Here is a 12,291-nt window from a genome sequence, read left to right as displayed (position 1 = left end):
TGCGCTTGGGGCAGGACTCTGTCTCGGACAAGCCGAGTGTGCTCTGTGTGTGCATCAGAAGCAAACAGTGCCATGGAAGCAGCACATGGGGAGATGACACGTCTTTGGCATAGTCATGTGAACATAGGCACTATCCAAGTTGTGTGTATGCAGGAAGTTGCGTGCATTCAGGACGTTACTAACACTTGTTCAGTGTTTTGTGATAAACTAAGCTAAGTTTCCGGAAGAGATTCCTGCCTTCCAGGAAGTGCAGGCATGCTGCTGTGAAGTGAGTAGTGATTGCAGCACAAAGGATTTTGCATTTGGATCAGTTTTTAGTGCCTCAGGAAGGGCTGCCACAAGCATCTTTGTGTTTTGTTGTGTGACGGCCTGATCCTGTCCCCAGACACCACATAGGCCCAGCAGATCAGCCCACAGGAGGCTGTGGGAAACCACCCTCTCTTAGAGCAAGCTCTGTGGGCTAAATAAATAAAATAACAATAATAGCACCAGCCAAGCAATGACTTCCAGGAAGTCTGTCCAAGGGGGCTCTGGGCCTGGGCTGTTACTGCTGTGTAGCACACGGGCTGCACTGTGAGCCCCGGTTTTGTCAGTATACACAGCATGCCAGGGCGGTTGTGTTCTGCAAGGCCTGTATCTGCCCATCCTCCACAGCCGGGAAGCCATCCTATCCAGTGTGCATGTGTCATATCGACAGGAGGACGTGAACAGAGGAGGGCCATAAATAAAGATCGAGACACTTTGCCTCCTCGAGTGGAAGCAGACAAGTCTGTATGAAGGAGCAGTGACCTCAGAGGCCCACCTGGAACACGAATAATTAAAGTAAATCCCATCTGAGCGCCTTTATCTACATGCTGGGGTGACCTGGGGCCAAGTCCTGCCTCAGACTGCTCTCTCAGTGGAGGAGGTGAACTCTTCAAGGGAGTGTGAAGGAGCAAGGTCTCCACACTGCAGCTCATTTGTCGCGTGTTTTCCCTCCTTGGTCAGCTTGCAGGGGCTGCTGCAGATGAGTTTGGGAGGAGTGTTTTGCAGTCAGTAAAAGGCTGCAGGAGCTGACAGGCCAGGCACCGATTTTGCACAGTTCGCCTGCCTGTCTGATGCCCAGGCTTGGGTGCAGGACAGCCCCGCTACTGGGGAGCTGTGTAGGGGCCAGTATTTCTCTGCAGAGATGCAGGGAAACCAAGATTCAAGCTCATGCCTCTGATACAGCCCCAGCGTAGTGCATGGTGCTGGGCAACCAGGGCATGCCCTCTTCCTTCTCTGCACCATGCCTTAGCTTGCTCCCTGCTGCACAGCTGGGCACCCACAGCCATTTCAGCCATTCATAAAATCATAGAGTTAGCGGGACTAAAAGGGTCATCTAATCCACCTCCCCTCCCCTGCCAAGATGCAGGCTATGTGGTGTCTGAACCATCCAGGACAGATGGCTGTCCAGCCTCCTTTTGAGAACCTCCAGTGATGACGCCTCCACGACCTCCCAAGGCCGTCTGTTCCACTGGCCCGCTGCTCTGACAGTTAGGACATTTTCCCTGAGATTTAATCTAACTCTGCCAGGCTGTAGTTTGAACCCACTGCCTCTTGTCCTGCCCTCTGTGGCAAAAGAGAACAACTTTTCTCCATCTTTTTTATGGCAGCCTTTCCAGTATCTGAAGATGCTATCACGTCCACCTCCTTAATCTTCTCTTTTCCAAATGAAACATACCCAGTTCCTTCAGCCTTTGCTCATATGGCTCGCATTCCAGCCCTTTGATCAGCTTTGTCACTCGCCTCTGCACCCTTTCAATACATTGGTGACCAAAATTGGACGCAATACTCCAGCTGCATGCTATGCTAATACTCCAGGAGTTGCATGCTGTGCCTCTTTAATGCAGCCTAAAATTGTATTTGGTTTTTTTGCAACAGCATTGCATTGCTGACTCTTGTTGAGGTTGTGATCCACCACAAATCACAGATCCTTCTCGGCAGTGATGCTGCCAAGCCAGTTATCTCCATTCTGTATTTGTGCATTTGGTTTTTCTTGCCTAAGAGTAGCATCTTACATTTGTCTTTGTTGAATTTCATTTTGTTGTCTATAGCCCAGTTGTCCAATTTATCAACATCCCTCTGAATTTTAGCTCTGTCCTCCAAAGTGTTGGCAACCCCCCCACCCTCCAGCTTTGTGCCATTTGCAAACTTGATCAGTCTGCTCTCTGTTCCTACAGCCAGATCACTGATAAAGATGTTAAACAACACCGGTCCCAGAACAGATCCCAGTGGAACCCACTTGAGCCCTCCCTCCAATCTGACATCCTCCCACTAATAATTACTCCTTGTTTGCAGGTGTTTAACAAATTACATAACCACTTAGTGGTAGTTCCACCCAGGAGCGTAGCCCGCCATGATCTGGCAGGGCCTCTGGCTAACACGGGTGGGCTGGCTGAAAAACCTAAACTTCAAGTGACTGGAAGCAGGACGCTCAGGAAGCCACCAGCCGAGACAGCTCCAGTTGTGCAGGTAGTTTAAGCAGTGTGTGAGTGGGCCTGCTCAGGGCCCACCCATGCTCACCCGTAACTATGCCCCTGATTCCGCCATGCCCACATTTCTCCAGTTTACTTGTGAGACTGTGTGATGAGGGACTGTTACCTCCCTAGCCTCACCTGACTAGCAGCATTGGTGGGACAGCAGCTCCCCTGCCCCTGTGACCTCAGCAGTACTTACTGCTCGATGACCAGCAGCTTCCAGGTCTGGCTACATCTTTCTGGCCCTGGCATGGTACACTGCCTATGGTTTTGCTGTGTGAGTGGTTGAGAAGCCAGGGCCTGCTGAGCAAAGAGAAGAGGAAGAGAGTGGAAGAAGGTAACATTGTGTTTTCAGGGAAGAGTAAAAAACCTGGGAAGGAAAAGGAGAGAGCAGTAAACTGCCAGAAACGTTCTAGGCAGCAGGAGCTGGGGCTGGAGCAGTGGCGTGGCAGCCAGCAGAACTGGGTTTTGCTCTTCCCAGCTTTTCCTGCTCTGTTCTAAACAAGAGCAGTTGGGGCTTGGCTGCAGTGTCGGATAGAGGGGTTACAATAAAAGCAATGCTCAGCAACCAAAGATCTCAAAGCACCTTCTAAATGGTCACATGGTATCAACCCCCTTTCACAGGCAGGAGACTTTCAGAAGTAAAGTGTCTTGTCCAAGATCATCGTGGCAGAGATGGAAATAGAAGTCAGGCTTCCCAACCTACTTTCCTATCCTTTGGAGCACCCTGCCTCCTAGCACCGGCTGCAGTTGCTGTGATATCTACAGCCACAGAGCCTCAATACGTGTGAATTCCTCTAAAAGTTAATGGACACGTAGGAAATGGCAGGAGGCTACCACAGTCCACACTGCCTGCCCCCTGCAATTGCAGGGAATTGATTGTATCTGACACAGCTACTGAACCTAATGTACAAACCCTGCTCTGTGCGCGCTAATGAATGCTCATTGGCTAAAGTGCCAAAAGGTGCATCTCCTTATATATCATTCCCCACCAGCTGGAGGCTTTTACCATTTCTTCTTCAACATTTGGTGTCAACACAATTCACCTGTGTCTTCCCACATTATGTTGCACTTCACAAGCTAATGCAAACACCAAAGCTGGCTGACAGTGCTGTCTCTTGTAGGGTCGTGTGAGCCATTATTTTGCTTGAGAAAAACTCTACAGCTCAGCTAGCAGCAGCAGCATGGAGCAAACGACTCTCACTAGTTTTGTGAAAACAGAAACTCCCTCAAACCGCCCCCGTCTTCGAAAGAGACAAGGAGCTGGAGGGTGATGGGTCTCCAGCTCACCCCAGTGCATACGCTGCATTGCGGAAGGGGCTGCAAATCTAGAGCCGGTTGAAAATTTTCTAACAGAAGGGTTTTCCTGTTGCAAAATGCCAATTCCACAAAACTTTTGCCAAAAATTGTGATTTCATGGACATGGTCAATGGGAAATGATCAAAGCGTTTCCTTTTGACTTGATTTGTTTTGGCTTTTATGATAATATAACGTCAAAGTCAAAGTGATAAAGTCAAAACGAACTATGATAGCGTATTTTGTTTTGCACAAAGTCCCAAGATTTCAGCTTTGTGTCCTGATTTGGCATGAAGGAAAATTTTCAAAGCTGAGAGTTTCCCCCAACACAGGGATGCCATGTTTTGGCCAGCTCGCTGCACATGCATAGAGCATAGCCAGTTGGGCTGGTAGCAAGAGCTCGTACTCCTGGTCTGCAGGCAGTCTCACTGACAGGTGCTGTGACAGCACAGTGCCTCAAATCCAGCACACTGGGGCTTGACTGGGTTTGAAGGCCTGAGCCTGCATTTCTAGGTGTGGTTAGTGCCAGTGGAAAGTGCTGAGCTGGCAGAGCTGGGGACCAAATTCCTTTATTTATCCATAGAACAGATGCAGCATGGACAGCACCGGGTAAGCCTTCCCCACACTGCCCACGTGCCTCATCCCAGCCCTGCAGGGGACTCTACCTGCAGGGGTGGGAGTGGAGCTCAGTCTCTACAGCCCATTCAGTCCCAGGTCTCTGTGTTGAGCCGAGCAGCTGGTGGTTTGTGAGATGTGGATACCTTCATTTGGGTTTTTGGGACTTTGTCAGTGACTGACCCTGGATAGCCAGCACTGTTGGTCTCTGTTAGTGTATGCACAGCGGCTGTCCCACGAAAGCAGGCCTGGCCTGTTCTGCATGGCTGTCATGACGTTGGCCTGGAAAGGGAGGGAGCATCTGCTCTCCCATTTAGCCGAGCTGCCTTCCCTGTGTTCACATTGGTGAAGGAGCTGAGGCACCATCCCTGTCTCTCTTTAGGAAAGCTGGGTTCTGCTGAGCAGGAGCAATTCTTTATCAAATGCTTCTGGCCCTGGAGCCAGGACGGGCAAGCTGGATAAACTAAGACACAAACTGAATTATCATCTAAAACTCAAACCTAAATCTTGGAGGAGGCTCCCAGAAGCTGGATTCATTTCTGCTGTCTCTGCACCTCCAGGCTTAGGCCAGGCCTGGAAGCAGAAATGCCATGATCCTAACCCTGACCCAAGTGCGCAGCAGACCCAGAGCTCTATGACTCTGTCAGGCTAGGCAAAATCCAGGAAGGATGGGTATGAGATACAATCAATAACGGATTAAAGGATGGCAACATAATAAATACCAACCAACAAGGGCTTTTGGAAAAAAGATCTTGTCAAACAAACTTGAGATCGTTTTTTGATGAGATAACAAGTTTGGTTGATAAAGACGGCTGTGTTGATTTAACATACTTGGACTTCATTTAGTTGTGCATGATATCTTGATTTAAAATGAACTCTACACAATCAACGTAGCACAGACAGAATGGATTAAAAACTGTCTAACTGATAGACCTCAAAACTCAAAGCAGGGAATCATTGTCCAATGGGGGTTTTCTAGTAGAGTCTCACTTGGGTCTATTTTTGGCCCAATGCTAGTTAATATCTTTATCAGCGATCTAGAAGAAAAAAGTAAATAACTGCTTGTAAAGTTTGCAGATGACACAAAGTTTGGTGGCATGGTATATAATGATAAGGACAAGTCAGTTTTACAAAGTGATCTAGATTGCTTGGAATAATGTGTTTTAATACAGCTAAATGCCAGGTCAAATATCTAAGAATCAAGAATGTAGGTCACACTTAGAGGATGAGGGACTGAATTTTGGAAAGAAGTGATCTGAAAAGGACTCTGGTATCCCAGTGGATGGCTAGGACTCCCAGTGGCTGAGGATGAATTCTTGGATATCCAGGCAGGAGGATCCTGCCCATCGTGACTGGGTGTGACAGTTATGAGACCTTCACCAGAATATTCTAGGCAGTTCTGTGCCCACTTTAAAAAGGAGGCTGACAAATTGGGATGCTTTCAGAAAAGAGCTATCAAAATGATTCAAGGTCTGAAAAACCTCCCATATAACGAGAGAGTAAAGCAGCTCGGTCTAGCTCGTTTATCTAAGAGCATCTATAAGGACCTACATAGGAGAAGATTTCTGCTAGCAAAGGCTTCCTCCTCAATCTAGTAGCCAAAGGCAGAACACGATCCAGCGGCTGGAAGCTGAACCTGAGAAATTCAGACTAGAAATAAGGTGCAGGTTTTTTAACAGGGAGGGTCATTAACCATTGAAATCATTTACCTAGGGACATGCTGGATTCTCCCTCACCTGTAGATGAGGTTGGGTGCCTTTCTAAACAAGGTGCTTGAGTTCAGTCACAGGTTACTGGGCTGGATGCTGGACTCCTTGGGGGAGGCTCTCTGGCCCACTTAGTGGCTCTGGGTCTGCCTGGCCCTGCCTCCCCTGATGCATGCCCCATCCCCTCACTGAGTACATGGCTGTAGGGGGACTAGGCAGTAAAGGCAGAACCTGTTCCAGGGTGAAAGGCAGATTCCTGTTGGTCTAGGATGCGTGACAGCAGTAGCGAGAGGTCCGAGGGAAGAGAGCTGGCTGACAGGTCTCACATACAGGCCGGTGGAGCAAACACAAAGGGACTTGTGAGACTCTCACTGAGAATATGTCTACACTGCATGCTAAGCCCAGGCTCTGACCCAGATTTCAGCCCAAGCCCCTCTGCACACAAATCAGCCTGACTTGAGGCAGCAGGACCTGGGTCCTAGGAACCTGCTCAGGGAATGGGTCAGAGCCCAAGTCCTGCTGTGACTCACTCCAGGCCCTACCATTTTGCCATGTGGATGCAGCTCAAGAGGCAGACCCAAGTCAGAAGGGCTGTGTAGTGCAGCTTGGACACGTTAGCACAGCTATGAGACCTGGATCCAGCAATTGCAAACCCGGGTTTACAGTGCAATGTGGATGCTCAAGCATGGGCTTGGAAACACCGAGTCCACAAGCCCGGGTACCACAGACCCAGGTTTGCAGTGCAGCCTCGACATACAGAATCCCTTCCGTGTGAGCGTGCGGGGGAGCGGATGAGCAGGAGCATGAGAACTAGCAAAGCCAAGGGGGTGGGTGGTCCTGAGAAGGGGTGCTGAGTACTTTTTTTGCAGTACCCCCACCTCTAATTAGCATCAGTTCCTGCAATGCCAGTGTTCGGGGAATCTAAGAGAGCCTGACCGAGCTGGCCAAGGGGTTCCCCAGAGGGAGACACTGTTGTGCTATGAACTTTTTACGTGAGGCAACTTTTAAATGCTTCTGCCAGCCTGTGCAAAATAAAAGCCATGGGAGGCGGGGTGCGTGTGTGTGTGTGTGCGCGCACACCCATGATGCACTGCAATCCTCTCCACCTTCCCACAACTAGTGGCACAAGATGGTGAGTTGTACAAGGGGATAGCTATCCACAGTGTACTGCTCTCACTATCAATGCTGGAGCACCACCTGTGGACGCACTTCGGGAACACGATGAGTGCTGAGTGAACAGGTGCAAGTGTTGTAATCACAGTGCTTTTTGATCATCTCTGTAACTTGTGTTGACAACACTCTCTAGTGTAGACAAGGCCTCTGTTAAAAATTTACACCTTATTTCCAGTGTGAATTTTTGGCTAGCTTCAATTTCCTGCCATTGGGTTGTGTTAGAACTTTTGTCTGCTAGACTGAAGAGCCCATTATTAAATAGTTGTTCCCTATGTAGGTACTTATGGATTGTGATCCAGTCACCCCTTAACCTTCTTTATTAAGCTAAATATACCATCAGGCAAGTTTTCTAATCCTTTAATCATTCTCATAGCTCTTTTCTGAACCCCTCCAGTTTATCAAGATCCTTCTTGAATTGTGGTTACTAGAACTGGACACATGATTCCAGAAGCAGAGGCAAAATAACCCCTTTACTCCTACTTGAGATTCCCCTGTTCAGACATCCAAGGATTGCATTAACCCTTTTGGTCACAGCGTGACATGGGGAGCTCATATTCAGCTGTGTATCCACCATCACCCCAAATCTTTTTCAGAGTCACTGCTTCCCAGGATAGAGTCCCCCATCATGTAAGTATGGCCAACATTATTTGTTCCCAGATGTATACATTTACATTTAGCCGTATGAAAACTCATATTGTTTGCTTGTGCCCAGTTTACCAATAAATGAGTCATAAATGAGCAGTGTCAATTCCTCTTGTTGTTATGCAGGCTTCTAGCACTGGTGTATAGACAATTCAAGAATTTCTTCGCTTCATGGCCTTTTGGTTCCTTCATCAATTTTGTTCTCAGCATCTTGATTTTATGCTAACTGAGAGTTTATATCGTCCCTCTTTTTACCTTCCCCTTTTAATCTCTCCCGACTTTTCTAGCCAGCTTGTCCCCAGAAAGATCAGTCCCTTGTCTACTGAGGTTGAACCAACCAAACTATACAGCCCTCTCTCCCCACAGAACGTTGTCCACTATTCCACAAAACCAAAGCCCTGCACCCTACACTGCTCATCTAGCCAGCGATTCACTTCCAGAATCTTCTGCCTTGTCTTCCTTTGCTCATGGTACAGAAAAGTCTCAGAGAAGATTGCTTGGACATTCTTCTTCAGCATGCTTCAGGGTTCCTTGAAGCCATCTACTATCTGCAAGATATCCCACAATGCAGGGTCATCAGTGCCAATATGAAACATCGTCAAGGGATCCTGGCTCATCGACCTCAGAAACCTATCCAATCTTAGAGTGACATCTCATATCATGGCTCTGGGAAGGCAGCACACTGTCCTGCTGTCCATCTGTCCCTTGCAGAATGTTCTTTCAACTCTTCTGGGTATTGATTTTCCAACAAGGATCATCTGTCGTCTTTGTACAGTTGGGGAACTCTTGGTAAGCTTGATTTTCTTACCGGCTGGGCCCAGCTGCCATCCACACATGTGTCCTGTATATCTCTCTGTTCCCTTGAACCTGTTGGATCTTGAAAGGTATCTTCCCTACTTTCCACATTAAAGACCTGTTATTGATTGGGAACTTATAGCTATGTGGAATTCCTTTTGCTTTTTTTCTCTCTGGTGGTCACAGGGTCCCCATCCTCATCTGTCTCCAACTGTGTAGAATGCTGCCATGACCTTTCTCTCGCCTCTGGTGGTTATGAACTGCCAGGCCTCCTTTCTGATTTCTTCTCACACCAATTCCTATGCAGCCAGTTCCTTTGTTCCTTGAACCCGGGATACTGGTGTTTCCTAAACCTGGATGACTCGGAACTCCTCAGCTTCTCTGTTTCTCAGTAGCGTCTCAACTTGCCTCTCCAATTAAAGAATCTTCTCTTTCAGCATGGTCACCAACTTGCAGTTCATGCACAGGAAATGCCTTCTGGCTTCAGGCAGGCAAGAGAACATGGCACATCCGCTGCAGGTCGCCACCACTGTTCCATTGCTGGCCATCTTGAAATCACACATAGAGCTGAGCTTCTCACGCTCCCTTTCCAAACTCCCTTGGCAACTCTCCTGTTAGCTGCCTCTGTTGGCAGCTCAGCTAACAGATCAACTGGCAGGTTCTCAGCAGAAGGGAGTGCTGCTGCAGTGGGGAGAGCCGCTCCAGGGGCAAAGCGACTGCAAAAACAAAGAGAATTCAAACCCAAGAGAAAAGATATGGAGATGTAAGCAGGGTCTGAATGAGCTCCCCCCTGCCGAGCTGGCTGGTGGGAGGGGAACAGGCATCAGGGCCAGACTGTATTTGCATGGGCACAACCACCCTGCCTGGATGCTTAGCATGATGGGACTGATTTGCCTTAATTACCCCTTTGGCTGCTGTTGGGTTACAAATCACTCTAGTGTTAAATGCAGGGGTAACAAAATGTTGTTCCTCTTATTGTATGAGCCAAGGGCAGCAGAACTGTGCTTGGCCTGGTCTGACTGAAGGGTCACTATCATCTGAACAGAACTGGCTAAGAAAGAGTCCTGTGACAGTTGACAGGGGGTGGGGACAGGTATTCCTGCCTGGAAGTGTGGGCTCTGCCTCCCTTTCCCACTCTTCAAAGATAGAGTTAATTAAGATTCCATTAGGAACCTTTTGTTTTGTTAAGTGCTTGCTAGAGCTGAACTCCTCTCCTGTGGGACAGTGCTCCAGCCTGCTTCAGCCCTTCAGTTCCCCAACAAAGAGCTGATAGTTGCTGAGAATCAGAGAGTTGAGGGGAACCTCAAGAGACTGACCCAGAGAGGTCATAGTAGAGAAGCAAAAGGTGATGGTGGGCAGCTGGTGGAGAGAGAGACTGGCACAGCAGTCCATTGAGCAACCAATGGTGCGGTGGTGATGGCAAGCAAGTTGCCTTCTCTTCTCCCCTCCCTTCCCTTCCCCTCCCAGCCACAGTGGGAGGTGAACTTAGGCATCTTTTTTTCCATTAATTTTGATGGGAGTTAAGTGCCTAAATACCTTGGGAGGCTCTGGGCCTTAGTGTTCCACATATCAGCTCTCAGCCAGAATTGAGCACTTTCCAGGTTTGGGCCTCATCCCTGCAAGTGCTGGCCTGTAAATGGTCAAATTATCCACCACAAATAAATCATCTGGTGAGTCCAGCTCTGGTTTTCTCTGTGTGAGTCATCTGGACCTTAGTGCTGATTTCTGCAATTATGTTTGTAACTTGCAATGCACCAAATGCTGCTGGTGAACAAAGTTCAGCTAGTGGATTATTTGCCAGTTGTTTTTCGTAATGTGTGATTGGCCAGCCAAGTCACATGATATTGTTGCTGCTTACTGATTGGATGGCCTGGAGGTTTTAAACAGAAATATAAGCTACACAATGAATAACGAGGAACATATATACTTTTGCCTGTGCACTATACCCTGTTCACATGCAAATGCGGGTGTGAAGACCAAGAACAGCCCTGCCCCAAAAAAGTCATGTGAACAAATTCCTATTTGAGTGCATGTTTGCAACCAAACAAGGCCCAAACACAACTGCAGTTCAAATGAGGCAGCACTAGGAGATGTTTTGCCCCTTAATCTGGGTCCAGTCGGTAGTAATAACTAACCTAGCATGACTATAGCCTGTGATGAGCAAATCCCCTGTGTTCTGCTCATAGCACAAAGCCCCACGCTCAGCTCTCAGCATTGTGATTAGGTTCCCTGCTGGGAGTGCTGATGGTTACGCATCATGGGGTTTAATATCTTTTTACCATAATTTCACTCAAACAAATTTACAGGCGCAAATAAAGCAGGGCAACAGAGAAAAATCATTATTAAAAACCTGAAATGGAAAATATCTGAACATTATGTACAGAGATAAGGGCCAGCACCTCGTACTATTTCCATAATCTCCTTACTGGGACGTGGACTGCCTTCGCCTACGTGTACTGTGTTTCATTGTCTGCACTAAAAATACCGTCTGTACAATCCCCATTCTCACTGAGGGCAATTCAGTGTAAGAATTTAACCAGACAAAGTGATGATCTCCTAGCATTAGTGCTAGATCATAGCCTGATGGTTCATTAATTAACACAGATATTGTGCCCTATTCCCACAGCCTTCTTTGAATGGCACTCAGCTTATTTCGACCTACAGCCGGGTGCCATTTGGGAGCCACCTAGGTAGAGGGGTCTTTAACTTTCATCATCACATTAATGAAGAAGGAAGAAAAATGGGTACGACTAGCTAGCTGCCTAAGATTTTCTAGCACACATCTCTGGCTGGTATCTGAGCGCTGTACCAGCTGAGCACCTCAGCCCAGTTCTGTCTCAGCACCAGGCATACATATGAGGTGACCAGATCTAGGTCACTCCCAACAGGATCTCTCTGTCTCTCTGGGTATGTGTCTTTCAGAGGAAACCTAAAATCCTGCAGGCCTGACTGCTCTGCAGGGTGATTTAATATCCCAAAAAACTTTTAGAACAAGTTGAATTTTGCTCTGCCCAAATTTTTCCTACCGGCTCTGCAATCTCACGAGGTGGCTAGGGCAGCCAGCGGCATCAGCCTGGAGCAGTCTGACACTGGATCCTGACTCGAAAGGCAGCAGGGCCTCCTGGGACCCCTTGCCCCATTTCAGCACCCTCGTAGGGCCAGCCACAATTTAGGCCACAGTCTGTCATACACTTTGGGATGCTACGGGTTGAGAGGCACTCTAGAGATGCAGGCTGGGCCATTGGGAGGTGCAATACAGGAAGGCACAGCTGCGGAAGGGAATGGTTTTAGGCCATCTTTGTGCCTGTGGGATTCTGGGCTGTCTTGGGCCAGTGTAGCTCCCAGTTGCTGTAATTTATGGTAGTATCCCATGGGCGGCTTATAGGCTGCCGCACGGCTCAGAGCAGCCCAGCTTCCCTCTTGTGGGCTATGGGGTCTCCCACTGTGCCTCCAACCTACTGTCTTCCAGCCCTGAGTCAGGGCTTGCAAGGCAAACTGTGAGTGTCTGCATCGGAGGAATTCCCTGTGGCCGGCGGCAGGGCACTGTTGAGCAGCACAAAAGCCCT

Source organism: Emydura macquarii, unplaced genomic scaffold, assembly GCF_026122565.2.
Source record: "Emydura macquarii macquarii isolate MOO-44397 ecotype Brisbane River unplaced genomic scaffold, CSIRO-AGI_Emac_v2 contig_1253, whole genome shotgun sequence".
Taxonomy (NCBI): Eukaryota; Metazoa; Chordata; order Testudines; family Chelidae; genus Emydura; species Emydura macquarii.
The sequence above is the reverse complement of the archived record's forward strand: the minus strand, read 5'-3'. Positions refer to the sequence as shown.